Source organism: Marmota marmota, unplaced genomic scaffold (assembly GCF_001458135.2).
Source record: "Marmota marmota marmota unplaced genomic scaffold, marMar, whole genome shotgun sequence".
In the NCBI taxonomy this organism is placed as follows: Eukaryota; Metazoa; Chordata; class Mammalia; order Rodentia; family Sciuridae; genus Marmota; species Marmota marmota.
This window is the reverse complement of record NW_025999982.1, coordinates 21,245,787-21,258,860: the sequence shown is the minus strand read 5'-3', so window position 1 is coordinate 21,258,860 and position 13,074 is coordinate 21,245,787.

Genomic DNA, 13,074 nt, shown 5'->3' with positions numbered 1-13,074 from the left:
AGATTTCCTTAACAACAACTCCTAAAATGCAAGAAATAAAATTAAAAAATCAATCAGTGGATGGCAGCAAATTAAAATTTCCTCACAGCAAAGGAAACAATTAAGAGTGTGAAGAGAAAGCCAACAGAATGGAAGAAAATCCTGTCACCTGCTCCTCAGATATGACACTAATATCCAGAATATACAAATAACATGAAAAATTTTAACATCCAAACAACAAATAAACCAGTCAATAAATGGGCAAGAGAACTAAACGGATGCTTCTCAAAAGAAGAAATACAGATGATTAACAAATACATAAAAAATTCAACATTAGCAATCATGGAAATACAGATTAAAACTATATTAAGATTAAGATTTCTTTCTTTTTGTAGCTTATTTTTTATTATAAGATTAAAAATTGTGTGGTTTAAAGTCACTAAGCTTGAGATAATTTGTTAAAGAAGCAAAAAGAAACTAATATAATTATACAAGAAAAAAGAAGTAACTTCACAGTAGAGAAATCTGACAAAAAAAGATTAAGATTTCATTGCATTCCAGTCATAATGACAATTATCAAGAATATAAGTAGCAATAAATGTTGGTGAGGATGTGGGGAAAAGGGTACACTCATGCATTGTTGGTGGGTTTGCAAATTAGGAGAACCATTCTAGGAAGCAGTATGGAGATTCCTTAAAAAACTAGAAATTGAACCAACATATGACCCGCTATCTAACTACACATTATATATACAAAAGATTTAAAGTCAGCGTATAACAATGACACAGTCACATCAATGTTTATATATAGTAGCATAATTCACAATAATCAAGTTAAGGAGCCAACCTAAGTGCCCTTCAAAAGATAAATGGATAAAGAAAGTGTGGCACGTATACACAGTAGAATATTACTCAGAGATAAAGATGAATGATATTGTAGCATTTCCTGGTAAATGCATTGAACTGGAGTGTATCATACTAAGTGAAATAAGTCAATCCCAAAAAGTCAAAAGTCAAATATTTTCTTCATCCAAAATAAGGAGAGCTTAAAAAAAATAGAAGAAAGATCAATAGCATAGATTGAGGGCATGAAGTAAAGAGAGAGAGAATGGGATTAAAAAAAGAACATTGGAATGAATCTGATTTAAATTTCCTATGTACATATATGAATATGCCATAGTGAATCTTATCATTTTATATATATATGTGTGCATGTGTTTATATCCACATATTCACAAGACAACACTAATTTTTTAAGTAAAGCTATAAGTAAATAGCAGAAATATCCACAGAACAGAGAGAAGGCAACAGTGGGCAGGGGAGGAGTGGAGGGAAAGGGGAAATATTGAGGACTGAATAAGAAAATAATTATATTCCATGCTTTTATAATTTTGTCATAATGAATCCTAATTTGTGTGTAACTAAAAAGAACGAATGAAAATGTAAAAACATTTTTCTCTCACTGAATTACATTGTCATAATTGCCAAATATCTATATCTATATCTATATCTATATCTATATGTATATATATCTATCTATATATATATATATATATATATATATATATATATATATATACATTTGCTTATTTTTGGAGTCTCATCTATTCATTTGACCTATATGTCTATCATCAGAAATGATTCTAATTATTTATTTTTATCTCCATGCTATTTAAAAAAAATTTATAGTTGTAGATGACAGTGTGCCTTTATTTTATTCATTCTTTTATGTGGTGCTAAGGATTGAACCCAGTGCCTCACACATGTTAGGCAAGTCCTCTGTCACTGACACACAGCTCCAGCCCTTTTAGGGTATATTTTGAAAGGCTTTCTCTACAGATTATGATAACATTTACCTCACATTCCTCTATTAATTTGGCTCAGTTTTTGTCATCAGACATATAGGTCAAAGGAATAGTATATTCTATTGATATACTGAAAACTTTTATTAAATCAATCAGGTAGTATAAACAGTTCTATTCATACTTTGTCTTCATAATTGCTATGAAGGTTCTTAGTTCATTGCATTTTAATACAAATTGATCAGGATTGCAGGCATATGTTCTCTTTTCATTTATCTGGGACTTTTAAAATTTAATTTAGTCCTAAACATATTTTATTAAATCATTTATAGTTTTTTTTTATTTTTGCAATTATATATGATGTGTGAATTTCATTTTTATTTTCTAAGTATATAGATGAAAATTTTACAAAATATACAACTTTCATCACATGGTTTTACTAAATAACCTTTATTTTTTCTAGAAAAAAATTCACAGATTATTTGAGTATTTTCAAATAAAAAATATTCTGTATTATAAATATCTTAATATATATTACATGCAGACAAAATATATACATTCTTTTCTGCTTGTCTCATTACACTGCCCTGAATCTCTATTACGGTGTTGTATAGAAGTGGTGAGAGAAAACATCTTTGTTATTATTTCTTATCATAAGTACAAAGTATTTTTCTATGCTTGTTATCAGCTTCCCTAGTTCTGAGTTTTCTGAGGGTTTTTGAATGAATGGATGTTGGATTTTGTCAAATGTTTTTCTGCATCTACGAAAACATCACATAATTTCTTGTTATTTAGTTTGTCGGTATGCTTAATTATACTGATTTTCAAAGATTAAACCAAATTTTGCATTTCTCAAACAAATTTCACTTGGTAATAATGTATTAGACTTTTGAAAATGTTCTGGAAATTGTTGGTGATATTAAGGAATTTTGTGTCTATGTTGATGAGAAATAGTAGTATGTAGGTTTATTATGTTATTTTATCATTTTTCAGTTTTGGTGTCAGGGTTATACAAGATCAAAATGAGTTGGGAAATGCTTTAGTTTTATTGTTTAAGGTTAGAACTATTTCTTTTCTTAAATGTTTAAGGAAACTCACCAGTGAAATTATCTGGCACTGATTACATTAATGAAAAGATTTTTAGATTAATGATTCAGTATCTGTCTGGTGATGTGGCTTGGTCATAGAATTCTTGCCCACTCAGTCTAAGCCCTGGGTTCGATCATGAGCACTAAAAAAATTCAGTACATTATAGATATGGATCAGAAAATATTCTATTTATTTATTTTTACCTCTTATGCTATTTTTTAAAAAAATGTATAGTTATAGATGGACAGTATGTCTTTATTTTATTCATTTTTAATATAGTGCTGAGGATTAAATCCAGTGCCTCACACATATTAGGCAAGTGCTATGTCACTGACCTACAGCCCAGACCTCTTATGCTGTATTTTGAAAGGCTTTTTCTACAGGTTATGATAATATTTACCTAGCATTTCTCTATTATTTTGGTTCAATTTTTGTTAGTTTCTAATTTTTAAATTTCAGGTGTTCTTACATATGTTTTCAAATAAGGATTTAGGTAAGGATGTAATATTTCTTTTTAATGGCTATCCATATTTTGCAATTAAATTTGTGACAAAATTATTGAAATGCCAGGGATATTACTTACTAAATTCCCAAATGACTTTATATCTGTGGTCTGATAAGATTCTATATGTGTGTGTTATCATTGTCAATATTATGATTTTAATAACCATAGCTACATAATATGTCTATTTTTAAAGTGTGTGTTTGTGTGTGACTCTGTGTGTGTGTGTGTGTCTGTGTGTGTGTGTGTGTTTCTTTTTCAAATATGTGCTGATACCTGGAAATCACTGTGCTAGGAAAAACTGGTCTCACCTGAACGAAGCCCACAGTCCAACTCTTCTTTCAGGTTTGTATTTAGTGTGACAGACTATGAAATTCTTCTGATGTGGATGGAGCCAGGCCATTTAATACTGCTCAGATCTCTGAATGTTCTACAGCAATAGGTTCTCTGAGAAATACTGCCCTGTGATTGTTAGCCCATCCCTTTGTTAGAAGTTTTCTTGTGTTGTTTAGCAGTCACTAAAAGAAAAATAAAAGAAATTTTCCCTTCTTTCTTTATAGTGACAATCGTGATTATCATTTGATGTTTTGATTCTCATTTATAAAATAATTAGCATTTGTATTCAATATAGTAACCATGAACATTTCACTTATTTATGTCTATTTTTCCGAATGGAGTCAGAGTTCACAGGCAATTTTTTCATGATACAGTTTTATCATTTATTTCTTTTTAAAATCACATTGAACATGAATGATATACATTACTAAAGTCTTTCTTACTTGAAAAAATGTATTTACCTTCACATATGAATAATAATTAGGTTTGTATGACAGATGCTGTTGATTGAGTAATGATATTTATTCGCTGTTTCTAAATTGCTACCAAAATGTCAAAATCCTATCAGACTGCAGACAGATATAAGTTCACTTGGGAATTTAGTATGTGATATAATAAGGATAGAATCTTAAAAGTCACAAGAGAGAGGAATCAGATCACATATGGGGGAGACCAATTCGTATCTCAGCAGAATTTTCAGTCCAGACCCTCAAAGCCCCAGGAGATTGTGGAACAACATATACCAAGCTCTGAAAGAAAATGGATGCCAACCAAGAATCTTATATCCAGCAAAACTAAACTTTGAATTTGATGATGAAATAAAAACCTTCCATGATAAACAAAAGTTAAAAGAATTTACAACGAGAAAGCCTGCACCACAGAACATCCTGAGCAAAATATTCCAAGAAGAAGAAATGAAAAACAATGATGAAAATCAGCAGAGGGAGGGATTACACTAAAGGAAACTCTAATCATAGGAGAAACCAAGTCACATTAAATAGCAAAAATGGCTGGTAATACAAATTATGTCTCAATAATAACCCTGAATGTTAATGGCCTAAACTCACTAATCAAAAGACATAGACTAGCAGATTGGATTAAAAAATAAAACAAAACAAAACAGTATGCTGCCTCCAAGGGACTTATTTCATGTAAAAATACTTTCACAGACTGAAGGTGAAGGGTTGGGAAAAATCATACCACTCACATGGACTGCAGAAGCAAGCAGGAGTTTCCATCCTAATAGCAAATAAAGTAGACTTTAAACTAAAGTCAATCAAAAAGTATAAAGAAGGACACTACATACTGCTCAAGGGAACCATACTCCAATAAGACTTAACAATTATAAATATATATGCCCCAAACAATGGAGCAGCTATGTTCATCAAACAAATTCTTCTCAAGTTCAAGAGTCAAATAGACCAAAACACAATAATTTTGGGTGACTTTAACACACCTCTTTCATCACTAGACAGATCTTCCAAACAAAAGCTGAACAAAGAAACTATAGAACTCAATAATATAATCAATAACTTAGACTTAACTGATATATATATATATATATATATATATATATATATATATATATATATATATAATATTCCAACCTTCAACAAGAGAATATACTTTCTTCTCAGCAGCACATGGATCCTTCTCTAAAATAGACCATATACTATGCCACAAAGCATCTCTTAACAAATATAAAAAAGTAGAGATACTATACTGCATTCTGTCAGATCATAATGTAATGAAATTAGTAATCAATGATAAAAAAAGAAATGAAATCCACTCCAACACTTGGAGTCTAAATAATATGCTACTGAATGAACAATGGGTTACAGAATACATCAAGGAGGAGATTAAACAATTTTTAGAGGTGAATGAGAACACAGACACAACATATCAAAATCTGTGGGACAATATGAAAGCAGTTATAAGATAAAAGTTCATTGCATGGAGTTAATTTCTTAAAAGAAGAAAAAGTCTACAAATGAATGACTTAACACTACATCTCAAAACCATAGAAAAAGAACAAATCAACACCAAAAGCAGCAGATATACAAAATAATTAAAATCAGAAATGAAATCAATGAAATTGATACAAAAAGAAACAATTGAAAAACTGACAGAACAAAAGTTGTTTTTTGAAAAAAATAAATAAAATTGACAGACCCTTATCCATGCTAATGAAGAGGAGAGAGAAAACTCAAATCATTAACATAAATGATGAAAAAGGAAATATCACAACAGACACTACAGAAATACAGAAGATAATTAGAAATTATTTTGAAAACTTGTACTCCAATAAAATAGAAAATATCAAAGGCATCAAAAACTTTCTAGAGTCATATGATTTTCCCAAATTGAATCAGGATGGTATACACAATTTAAACAGATCAATTTCAAGTGACAAAACAGCAGACACCATCAAAAGTCTAACAACCAAGAAAATCCCAGGATTGGATGGATACACAGCCGAGTTCTACAAGACCTTTAAAAAAGAACTAACACCACTACATTTCAATTTATTTCAGGAAATAGAAAAAGAGGGAGTACTTCCAAACTCATTCTATGAGGCCAATATCACCCTGATCCCAAAACCAGACAAAGACCTTCAAAGAAAGAAACTTCAGACCAATATCTCTAATGAACATAGATGCAAAAATCCTCAATAAAATTCTGGCAAATTGAATACAAAAACATATCAAAAAGATCATACACCATGATCAGGTGGGTTTCATCCCAGGGATGCAAGTTTGGTTCAACATATGGAAATCAACAAATGTAATTCATCACATCCATAGACTTAAAGATAAGAATCATGTGATCATTTCAATAGATGCAGAAAAAGCATTTGACAAAATATAGCATCTTTACATGTTCAAAACACTAGAAAAACTAGGGATGACAGGAACATATCTCAACATCATAAAGGCTATCTATGCTAAGCCCTAGGCCAACATCATTCTAAAATAGAGAAAAATTGAAGGCATTCCCTCTAAAAACTGGAACAAGACAAGGATGCCCTCTTTTACCAATTCTATTTAACATAGCTTTTGAAACACTGGCAAGAGCAATTAGACAAGATGAAAGAAATTAAAGGAATACACATAGGAGAAGAAGAACTCAAATTGGCACTATTTGCTGATGATATGATTCTATACCTGGAGACCCTAAAAGTTCCACCAGAAAATTTCTAGAACTAGTAAATGAATTCAGTAAAGTAGCAGAATATAAAATCAACATCCATAAATCAAAGACATTTCTCTATATCACTGACAAATCCTCAAATAGGTAAACAAGGAAAACTATCCCATTTTTAATAGCCTGATAAAAAAATACTTGGAAATAAACTTAATGAAAGAGGTGAAAGATCTATATAATGAAAATTACAGAACCCTAAAAAAATGAATCAAAGAAGACCTTAGAAAATGGAAAGATCTATCTTGATCTTGTATAGGCAGAATTAATATTATCAAAATGACCATACTTCCAAAAGCACTATACAGATTTAATACAATTCCAATCAAAATTCCAATGACATTCTTCATAGAAATAGAAAAAGAAATCATGAAATTCATCTGGAAAATTAATAGACCTAGAATACCTAAAGCAATCCTTAGCAGGAAGAGTGAAGCAGGTGGCATCACTATACCAGACCTTAAACTATACTACAGAGCAATAGTAACAAAAACAGCATGGTATGGGCACCAAAACAGACTGGTAAGCCAATGGTACAAAATAGAGGACACAGAGACTAGCGCATAAAACTACAATTGTCTTACATTAGACAAAGGTGCTAAGAACATGCATTGGAGAAAAGAGAACCTCTTCAACAAATATTGCTGGGAAAACTGGAAATCCATATGCAACAAAATGAAATTAAAACCCTATCTCTCACCATGCACAAAAGTCAACTCAAAATGGATCAAGGACTTAGGAATACAACCAGAGACCCTGTGTGTAATAGAAGAAAAAGTTGGCCCTAATCTCCATCATTTGGGATTAGGCCCCAACTTCTTTAATAAGACTCCTGTGGCACAAGAATTAAAATCAAGAATCAATAAATGGAATGGACTCAAACTAAAAAGCTTCTTTTCAGCAAAAGAAATCATCTGTGAGGTGAATACAGAACCTACATCTTGGGAGCAAATCTTTACCCCTTACACATCAGATAGAGCACTAATATCTAGGGTATATAAAGAACACCATAAAAGCAAATAACCAATCACTAAATGGGCCAAGGACCTGAACAGACACTTCTCAGAAGATGATGTACAATCAATCAACAAATACACAAAAAATGCTCATCATCACTAGCAATTAGAGAAATGCAAATCAAAACCACTCTAAGATTTCATCTCACTTTAGTCAGAATGTCAGCTATTATGAAGACAAAAAACAATAAGTGTTGGCGAGGATGTGGGGGAAAAGGTCCTCTATATACTGCTGGTGGGACTGCAAATTGGTGCAGCCAATATGGAAAGCAATATGGAGATTTCTTGGAAAATTGAGAATGAAACCACCATTTGACCCAGCTATCCCTCTTCTCAGTCTATACCCAAAGGACTTAAAAACAGCATACTACAGGGACACAGCCACATCAATGTTTATTGCAGTACAATTCACAAAGCTAAACTGTGGGGCCAACCTAGATGCCCTTCAGTGGATGAATGGATAAAAAATGTGGTATATATACCCAATGAAATATTACTCAACAATTAAAGAGAATAAAATCATGGCATTTGCAGGTAAATGGATGGAGTTGCAGAAGATAATGCTAAATTAAAAGTCAGTCCCCCAAAACCAAATGTTTTCTTTGTTGTAAGGAGAATGATTCATAGTGGGATAGGGAGAGGGAGCATGGGAGGAAAAGACAAACTCTAGATAGGGCAGAAGGGCTGGAGGGGAAGGGAGGGGGCATGGGGTTAGAAATGTTGGTGGAACGTGATGATCATTATTATCCAAAGTACAGGTATGAAGACATGAATTGGTGTATACTGTTTATACAACCAGAGATATGAAAAATTATGCCCTATATATGTAATAAGAATTGTAATGCATTATGGTATCATATATAAATAAAAAAAGAAGACCCATGGGAAGAAAAAAAGAGAAGAGCTTTAGATGATGACACTGTGCTCCCAGTGTTCTCTAGTTTGAATTCTTTACTGAAAGCACTTGTCAAAAACCAGAGAAAGAAAACAGGAACTGTATAAGATCTAGGTCCAAGGTTATTAAATGTCCAAGAAAGTGCTGGTTTGTGGGTTAAATAGCAGAAAGGAGCACAAATGAATAAGGTTATCATTTAGAGGGCACAAAACCTAAACACAGGCAAGAGCATCAATCCTAGAAACGAACATGTGGGAGAAGATGACTTGACAGGAACCATGCTAATCTACACTCAGAAGAGAAGCAAAATTGAGGAGATGTCCCTGAGCATGCCAGAGAACAAGTAGCTTTCCTGAGCACATATAAGATTAGTAAACATGGGGGCAAGGGGGTAATAAAAAAAATATTTCACTAATATTGTTTTTACTAAATTCTTATAGTTCCAGTGTTGTCTAATCTATTTTCAATGATATGCTAAAGGGTACATAAAATTTTTAGGATTCTTTCAATGTTGGCAAAGTCATCTTAGAATTATTATACAATACCTTTAATCTAGTTAATATTTTTATTATATAATCTGTTACATAGTATGCATTATAAAGTATGTTGTTTTAGTAGTATTTTTATTTTTCTGTATAGCTTTTCCTGGTATCTCTTTGATTATTCTTTTATCATATGCATATTTAAACAATTATGTGTGCAATGATTATTACATATAATACCCAAAAGAGTTTCAGTCTTGAACCAGACTGATTTTTTCTTAATGTCTACTTTTCTACTATATTATTGTTATGAGAGATGTGCTTGGCATATTACAATTTTTTTCAAGTGTTTGGATTAATGAATCCCTGATATTTCTTGTTTTCTTTTTTGCTTTTTAAATTTTTATTTTTAAAGCTTTTATTCATTTCATTGATCCTATATCTCAGCTGCTGCAATCCTTGCAATATTTAGAATGTACATAATGTTTTTACTTCCATCTGCTTTTCCTCCTTTAAAATAATTGCTTAAACACAAACCATATTTCTCAACAGAATAGTAAGTTACACTTTTTTTTCTATTGCTCTAACAATCTCCTGGTATTGGTTGGTTGGGTTTGTAGGTTTTTTTCTCATTCTATTAATAGTGATTATCATTTGATGTTTTGATTCTCATTTAAAAAATAATTAGCATTTGTATTCAATATAGTAACCATGAACATTTCACTTATTTATATCTATTTATTTTTCAAATGGAGTCAGAGCTCACTGCCAATTCTCTCATGCTACAGTTTTATCATTCATTTCTTTTTAAATTCACATTGAATATTAATGTTTGATATACATTACTAAACTTTTTCTTATTTGAAAAATGTATTTACCTTCACATATGAATAAAAATTAAGTTTGTATGGCAGATGCTGTTGATTGTGTAATGATATTTATTCGCTCCTTCTAAATTGCTACCAAAATTTCAGTTTTGTTTGGAATGATAATGCACTTAGCTAAATATTAATTGTCCCAACTTCCCTAGACAATAGAATATAAATAGTCTGAAAAAAGAATACACATGCAGGTTGACCAGCCTTCTCAGCTCTCTCTAGAATATGGGCACCTTGAGCTGATCCAGTGGTCTTCAGCTGTAAACCTTCAAGCTTGAAGTCAAATGCTAACTATTAAAAATGGTGACAGACCTGGCTCAATGGCCCATGCTTGTAATCCCAGAGGCTTCAAAGGCTGAGGCAGGAGGATCATGAGTTCATAGCCTTTCTCAGCAAAAGCGAGGCACTAAGCAACTCAGTGAGACCCTGTCTCTAAATAAAATACAAAATAAGACTGGGGATGTGTCTCAGTGGTCATCACCCCTGAGTTCAATCCCTGGTATTCCCTCCCTGACCTGAAAATGTTGGTGATGAAAACAGCCCATGGGACCTCTGAATAATTAGACCAAACATCAGCACCTGCCTGCCTACCTCTGAAATGCTGATTTGATGCAGGTGGCAATGAAAATTTATCTGAAGAAGCCACAGTCATGTGAGTTTTCAGTTACCTAGAACTATAAGTAATCTTAATATAGCTTCATCAAAAACAGGATTGAAGGGAGGTAGGAAGAATAGTAGAGTGAATTGAGCATGATTACCCTATATGTATATATGACTATACAACTGGTGTGATTCTATATTATCTATAACCAGAAGAATGAGAAGTTATACTCCATTTATGTATGATATGGCAAAGTTCATCCTACTGTAATGTATAACTAATTAGAACAAATTTAAAAACCCAGCTGTTTTCATATTATATTTTAGCTGTTCCCTATCATAGTCAGAAAAATGCCCATGGGTGTTAGAAATATATATGTTTATTAATTTCAGAATGAATACTTTCTACACTATTCAAGGTGACATTAGTTTTTATTCTTCCTAGTACCAATCTGTCTCTACAACTAACTCTTTAAAAAAAATCAGTGACAGCTCCTCACTGGACTTTGTTATTTAGAAATTGGAGGCCAGTTATATAGCCTTGGGGTTTATTTTTGTTAACAAATGGTCACAATAGACATCTGCAGTATCACTGATGAATTATTTATTAATGATTTTTCTTGCAGACAGACTGGTTTGCAGTAATAGCTCATATGTATTACCCTTGGGTACCATAGTTCACAAAAGAGAGAGACAATCAGTTTTGTAACCTCAATAATTCCTTAATATTTAGAAATATTAATTAACATCTTTAATGTTAATAATAAAAAATAATTTCTATCAAGTTTGGCTTCTCATATTGTATTACTACTATGCAGTCATGTGCCACATAAGATATTTTGGTCAATGACAGGCTACATATGTTACAGTGGTCCCATAAGATTTTATCCCTTGGTGATGTCATAGATATCTCTTAGATTATATAAGTGTACCTTGTAATTTTCATAAAAATATGAAATTGCCCAATTATGTAGTTTTCAGGGAATTTCCCCATCATTAAGTGACACATTACTGTATACCCATTTTATTTAGTAAATTTTAGTAGTTGCATCATGTGCAAACTGTTAATATTCACTTTATCAATATTATTTTTATGGATATTCTGGAGAATCCATCTTAATTATGAATAGCTCATTACAAAATTGACTTCAGCTTACTGTTTTCAATAAAGTATTGAAAATTGCAATATCATCAAAACTCAATTTTCAATTAGTTTGAATATATAGGAATCATAATTGAGAGTAAAAATACATTTTTGTATTTGTCTTAAGATTGAAATATCAATTAGTTTTGGTGCATGCTAAGGTTTGCTTTACAGTTCATTCCAAAGGAAATAATATTCAAGAAATATATTTTTATTTAACTCATTTATGCCAGTGGTGATAATATGGTATTCACATTTTTCTTCTTTATATTGTTGGTAGATGTGACCATAAACACAAACTTGATACTATCAAAAGATTTTATCAGTAACCATAACACTTCTACAGAAGCATACAATAAATAGATCTCAAGGATCTTGTTAATTTGAATGTTCATTGGAATCATTAAGGCTTCCACTTCTAAACTTACTTTCTTTATTTCTTTTTAATATCTACTCTTTTGTACTCTGTTTATTTTTGTTATCCATAAAGAATTTAGAAAAGGAAGAAGGCTGGGAATATAGCTCACAGAACATTTCTGTCATTCATGAGGTCCTGGGTTCAATCTTCACTACCACAAGAAGACAGAATAAAATAAATTATAAAATAAATAAAACAAATTAAAATAAAATCACAAGATGCTGATAATCAAAATGAAGAAAAAATAACCTAACACATTACCCTGAGAGACCTATGGTCACTTTGCCATATTTCTTTCAAATACTTTTCTTTCAATTTTTGTGTAATTTCTTTTTAAAACATCACTTACCCACATAATTTTAAACTTATTTTTGAAACTTATTTCCATAACATGTGGAAGATTTTCTCATTTTATTGAGTATTTTACCACAAAATAATTTTAATAACTACATTATATTAATTGTATAGGCACACCATTGTTTTCTCTTTTTAGAATTAGGTTGTGTGAATATAGATATAGTTAGAAGTAATAAAATAATAATTATTCACTATGTGACTCCAATATTTGTCTTTTTTTAAAATTTTTTATTGTTGGTTGTTCAAAACATTACAAATTTCTTGACATATCATATTCCACACTTTGATTCAAGTGGGTTATGAACTCCCACCTTCACCCCATACACAGATTGCAGAATCACATCAGTTACACATCCATTGATTTACATATTGCCAT